Source organism: Sinocyclocheilus rhinocerous, unplaced genomic scaffold (genome assembly GCF_001515625.1).
Source record: "Sinocyclocheilus rhinocerous isolate Xijiao unplaced genomic scaffold, SAMN03320098_v1.1 scaffold1310, whole genome shotgun sequence".
NCBI classification, from domain to species: domain Eukaryota; kingdom Metazoa; phylum Chordata; class Actinopteri; order Cypriniformes; family Cyprinidae; genus Sinocyclocheilus; species Sinocyclocheilus rhinocerous.
In genome coordinates, this window is record NW_015635534.1 from 418,579 (window position 1) to 425,272 (window position 6,694).

Sequence of the window (6,694 nt, forward strand, 5' to 3'; positions counted from 1 at the left end):
AAAATGTTACACCACAATGGGAAGCAGAACTGTCAACCTTGAGTTACACAGCACAAATGAATTTATACAAATTACTAGCAGCATTCTCATACAGTATCCTTCAGAAAAGTAGACAATATATAGAATCACCAGAAACAAATGTGTGGTGTTTTGTTAGACATTCTGATTTTGCAATATTTATTTTCTAAAATGGGCCCAACTCAATTTTGATGTTCTCTGAAGACATGAGCTGTAAAACTCAACGTCATAAAGGTAGGGTGTACTGGATCTGTCATTTCTAGGTGTTTGAATCTTTGGGCAGAGAGCAAATGAATTTGAGTCATGATTCGTAGGTTTTGGGTTCAATTCAAGAACAATCTTTGCTAATTCAGGGGAATTCAATTTAATTTGCAATTATATATTTCCAGGTTTTCAGCGGGAAACCTTGGTCGATAAATTAATATAAAAACATTAAAGTAGCTTAATTCAGTTACACCCAACCATTCAATAGACCCCATGCTCTGTCAGTCATTTGATGGGGTCTGATGCTAAACTAGCGCTATTGTGAGAGAGCTGTCATTTGCTCAAGTGATGGTCAGTGTTGTACTGAGGAGAGAGTAGACACGAGCTGTTTAGAAAGTTATGGATGAAACAGAGAACGGTGCGATCCCATGAACGGTGATAAAAAGCGCATCACATAAATCGATGCATTGAGAAAACAAGTGAATCGTTGCAGCTCTGGGCTGCGTTTCCCAAAAGCATCGTAAGCCTAAGTTGATCATAGCTCCATTGGTTTCAATGGGTCTACGATGTACTTAAGCTTACAATGGTTTTGGGAAACGCAGCCCTATTCAGTTCATTTCAAAATTACAGACATGCTTATCCAGACGAAACGCCACCTAGCAGAAGAGTACATTACCAAATGTAGCCGTCGCTGGTGTGACAGCTGCTGTTAAGACATCTGAAAAAAAATTATAAATACAAATGAATCAACATATTACAAAAAGCACAATGAAATAGCAGTCAAATGGCCAAATAAACAAAGAAATAAAAATAGCTTTGACAGGATTACTTGGTGACAGTTCACCCAAAAATGAAAATTCTGTCATAATTTTCTCACCCTCATGTCATTCCAAATGAGTATGAATTTCCTGTCTATCCTAGAATTTCCTATTACCCTATTATATTCATATTACCCATCTTTTCCACATAATGAAACTCTCAAGTAGGGCTGCCCTCGACTAAGGATTTTTCCGATTGACTAGTAGTCGTTCATTTGAAGCATTAGTTGACTATTCGCACATTTATTAATAAACAATTTAAATCATTATAATAAACCTTTAATTACCTGCATAGCCTTAGCTCTCAAGCACACGCATAAAGGTTGCCACAGCGCACTGCAGAAGCTACTGATTATGAATGAGTCAGGGAAAAACAGTAAGGAGGCTGCATTAACATCTTAATAATGTATTGATAAACTGTGCTTTCTTTGTTTTCAGTCTAAGAGATGAAGTCGGCGACACTGACTCGTCATCTCTGCAGTAGTGGGCACGCCTGTATGCGTGTTTCATACGGATTACATAATCTGAGAATATTTGTTTTCCATTTGATTTAAAAGTAGACATTTTGCTCTCTATAAACATGTTTTCATATCTCTAAGGCAAATATGCACAGAGTTTCAGAGTTTCGACCTCAAGTTCACAGAGACCGAGACGGCAGAAAGCGCATCCTGTTTGCTTTCATTATTTACACAAAAGTGCAGTGTTTTGTTGTCATTGTGAGTGCACATAAATAAACGTAGAGTCTTTACAGATTTGAAAGATGTATTACTCTTATCTGTATGACCAAAAATAAGTATTTTAAGAGCAAGTGAGCGCACCGGCACCTCCCTCTGTACTGCAGTGAGCACGCTTCTACACTCCATACAGACACTTCAATAGCGCACATTTTTCTAGGTTAGCCTAACATTAGATTGAGCAGCCATGTTAAATTTCTAATACTTACATATTTCAGATGATAAGCCATATTTGAGGTCAATGAATGATAGGCGAGCGTTTGGGTGTCCCTGATGTACTAGCCTACCACATAGACCAGCCGTTATCAATCTGTCTGTCACAGACTGCGTGACTTCGCCTGTGGATTTTTTTTTTTTCTGCGACTAAGCAACTAAAAAAAATTTGGTCGACCAAGCCTTTTCTGGTCGACTAATGGTAAAGGTAGATGGCGAAGACCTGATCCTCCGCATAAGAGACTGCCAATGAGTCATCAGTGGAGAGTAGCGAGGCAAGACTCAAGCTCTCACAATGAGAGCAGTCCATCTTCGTAAGCGCTGCCAACAGCATTAGTTCTCGCATGTCACATGACCAAACATTATATGCACCATTTTTGTAGCAACTTAAATTTCAGCCTTTTCTTCTCACAAAGCTATCATGATTTCAGAGGATTATATTTAGGATACTTAATGATAGGTTCAGCTTCCATTCACTTAATCAAAAAATTATCAGAATATTATACATGTACAGTCTTACAGGTTTGGAGCGACATGAGGGTGAACAATTAAACTTCAATTCAGCTGTCCACCACATTAATGCCACATTTCAGGCATCTGAATGAAAGAAGTGGTCAATGTTGTGAGTGGCTGTGGTAGCAGTTGTGAGTAGCCAAAGATAACTCAATCACATTGTAGTTTTATCAATATGAACACATGCGACCAACTGATTCAGGAATTCTAGAGGTCTCATCCATCTACAGACACAAAAGCAAAAAACACTGTTTAGACTTACACAGAATAACAGAGATGGTAGTCGGTCCTTTTATAAAAGCTGAAATATGAAGAAAAAAGACATTAAAAGCAACTGGAAATGTCTTGAATTGTATTATACTTTTGATTTTATGAGCACTACATTCATCATATGGCCACAGTTCATTTCATAATAGCTTTGGAGCAATAAGAACCAACCTTTAAAGTCAATAAAAACACTTTCATGAAAGGAAGCCATTGTCAGTTTTGACAGTCTGTGTTTTTCTCTGTATCCACAAACCAGTTGAGAGGACAAGCTTCCTTAACAGAGAATAAACAAATTAGCTTTGGCTCTGATGCATGACATTAAAAATATATATATATTTGTGTTTCACACAAAAATATTCCACAAAATTTATGGATTTCCTTGTTACAAGATGAAATTTTTTTTGTCAAAGCATAATGCAATAAAGGATGAAAAAAAATGTTCTTAAAGAAATGTTCTCCCAGAGGATGTTCTCTCTTAGAACCACAAACTGTTCATCATTATGAGCAGAAACATATTACCTGATGTAAACGTACATACAGTGATCCCTCACCAGACACAAATGACTGCTTAACTAAAAATTGTTTTTTTTATTTTCAGATGTTTACAGAGAAGTTATCAGTCTATCACCCTGATAAGGAAATTTGATCACATGTCCACTGTTCTTAAATTCAAATTAAAATACAAATGTAAAAATAAACTTACACATCCAGTTTCTTGGAAGTGTGTTATCAGATTTTCCACATAATGCAATATATGTCATTTCCTATCAGGTTTTTGTCCATCTTAAACCACACTGGCAGCTGCAGGCAGAGTCTACCTGCACAAGTCCACCAAACAAGGACACAGACAAGGCACTTAAGTGTCTTTCTTTTTTTTTCCTTTTTCTGTTCCAACTTTGTTTCCACTCTCTTTTTTCCCATTCAACATGTTTTCAGTACATTCCTGCTGACTCTCAACAACACTCTGTCACATGTCCACTCTTCTCTATGTAATAATTGTTTTGAATTTCATGCTGTTACTGTAACAATTCCTGTAAAACTCCTGTAAAACATTACATATTGTAGTAATGTATTGCCCTCAAGATCAACTGGGTACCTTTATAGAGGAGCTGGATGTGAAGCTGTCCTCATTTGGCGACTTCAACATTCTACTCTTCTCTCCTAGCCTTATTCGATCTCAAACGGCTTAACAACCATAATTCTGGCAAAAGGCTCAATGACATTTACAAAGTGAGTAAGGAAGTAGGGGAGTAAGGAAAGCAGAAACTAAAGAATAAAAACAAAACTGACTAGAAGTCAAACACAACATAGCAAAACAGTGACTAGATTTGGTTGGATTGCACGGAGCACAAACAATGAGACTAGGGAAACTTAATAAGGCCTACTGAACAGGAGATGGGAATGAAACAGTAACAAAATAATAAATGGAAAAACAAGAGAGCGGGATTGAACGCCACAATGGCAACAACACACGTGGTAAGCTGTCAATCAACACAAACACAACACAAACAGGAAAAAAACGGACAGATCAGCCTGGGACCTGACAGAAAGTAATGCGTTACATTACTTTTGAGTTACTTTTTAAATCTGGGCTGGGCTTGTTTATTTGTTTATAATATAAAAAAGTTCTATTTTTGGTAAATGTAGAGGCCCTTTCACACAAGTTAAATGAATAAGCCTCAGGCTAATGGAAATGTAAATTTGTGTCTGTACAGTAGAGGGCGCAGTTCAAACAAACCTTTCAGCTGTGCTGCCATTCTGGATGGAATGAAGAATAGAATGCAGGAGAAGTTCACTCTTCAGCAACAAAACAAAAAAAGAAACACAAATGTTATGTTTATCTAAAGTCATTTTTGTTTCATGGGTGAATTGGGCCATCAAAGGTCAACAGCAAAGACAGTGGTTAATAAATTGGGATTAATACATAAAGAATATTTGTGTTATTTGACATATTTATTTATTGCATCATATTAAGTTTGCATTTCACTGTTTTTATTAATTTTGAGGAGTACTGAATCTGTTTTTGTGCAAGTGAGATGAGTAAGTGCATGTTCACATTTAGTCTAGAGTCATGTTACACAGCGCACACAACGTTTCTCACTCTCACTTTCTCTCAACATGGGGACAGGAGGGCTGTCAGTCAGTGGGAAAACAAAGTAACTGCTATTACTTACTTGAAAAACTAACTTAAGATATTTTCTCGTAAATCAAAAAGTACTGCGTTACTTTACTAGTTACTTGGGAAAAAAAGTAATCTGATTATGTAACTCGCTTTACTTATAATGCATTACCCCCAACACTGATGCTTAATTTACCACCAACTTTAAATTAAGCATCAACCCCTCTGCCAGTTGCATTCAGGTGAAACCTGCACTCCCTTTCACTCTCCCATCTTTCCTCTGTTGTGTCATTCTCTTTTTATGCTTTATGGCCTACTTTAACTTCTCAACAATCTCTGTCCTCTCTTCTTCAGGCATGCTACTCCCTCTAACTCGGGGGTCTCCAATCCTGCTTCTGAAGAGCTACCGTCCTGCAGATTTCAGCTCCAACCCCACTAAAACGCACCTGAACTATCGAATCGAGGTGTTCAGGGTTACTTGATAATTATAGACAGGTGTGTTGGAGCAGGGTTGGACCTGAAGTCTGCAGGATAGCATGCAGCTCTCCAGGAGCAGGGTTGGAGATTCCTGCTCTAACCTCTGGGTATCCGATGTTCTTCATGAACACCAGACCAGACTCGGGGCACCAGAGAAAAAACGGTGCAAATCATAAGATCCATCTGACCCGAGTATGTATCAGCTTTGGTCAAAGTCCATACTGGCAAATATTTCCACAACAAGATCAACAGCACTTAAGTTCAGACATATGAAAACTCTTTCAATCATAACATCCTTTGTCCCACTCCATCACCTCTTTAACATCTGATGATTTCGCTAAATTCTTCACAGAAAAAACTAAAACCATTAGCCGTCAGTTCTGAGCTCCACACACAGAGGAACTCACACTCTCAGCTAACAAACTCCTCTCCACTTTCTCTGCCCTCGCTGATGCAGAAGTATCTAAACACTTCAGTCATCCTACAAGTCATTCTACCAGCACTCAACCACACACACAACTTCTTGTCAAAGCTCTTGGTATTTCTATGCTGGACTGCCATCATGTGCAATCAAGCCTCTACAAATGATCAGAACACAGTAGAACGACTTGCCTTCACCAAGTCCGAGAGAGCCCACATCACACCTCTCTTTATCAATGGCTACCTTGTAATCAGATTCTCTGATTATTTAAGATATATCTGAGAAAACCAAGCAGAATATACAGTTAAGACTTTTGAATGTGACACTTTAAATACAAATATGTTGCAGAAGATGGCTGGATTCATAACATTCACATATGCACTTATTATATGGCATTGTTTGTTAAGGCATAACTTCATAACCAAAAAAAATGCATTCATTCATCATCATTCACATGTTTTAAAGGGGTCATATGGTGCGATTTCAATTTTTCCTTTCTCTTTGGAGTGTTACAAGCTCTTGGTGCATAAAGAAGATCTGTAAAGTTGCAAAGACTAAAGTCAGACTACACTCAGCTCACTCTAGCCCGGCCTCAGCGCACGCTAAGCCGGGGCTTCCCCTCACGCTAGGCCGCTGTGTTTTTCATTGTGAAAGCGAAACTACTTTGTTTGGTCTTCCAAAAGAGGACACGACTACAAATCAGTGGTTAAGTTGTATTTACAACACTGTTCCAGAACAGTTCAACCCAAATATCCAGATGTGTGCAGCACATTTTATGGAGGAATAATGTTCTTTTTAGCAGCATCATATGACCCCTTTAATGCAAAAATACAAGCCATTTGACAATACAGATTCACTTTGAATTTGAGACAGCAGCTGTTCATTTAGTTATTTTAATAGTTTAGTTTTA

General features: G+C 37.9%; 1 pseudogene; it reads right to left on the minus strand.

Moving 5' to 3' along the window:
• The window catches only part of LOC107747178 (adhesion G protein-coupled receptor E3-like), a 19,997-nt pseudogene extending 14,509 nt beyond the window's left edge, over positions 1–5,488 (minus strand).
• Between the last annotated feature and the right edge of the window lie 1,206 nt (positions 5,489–6,694).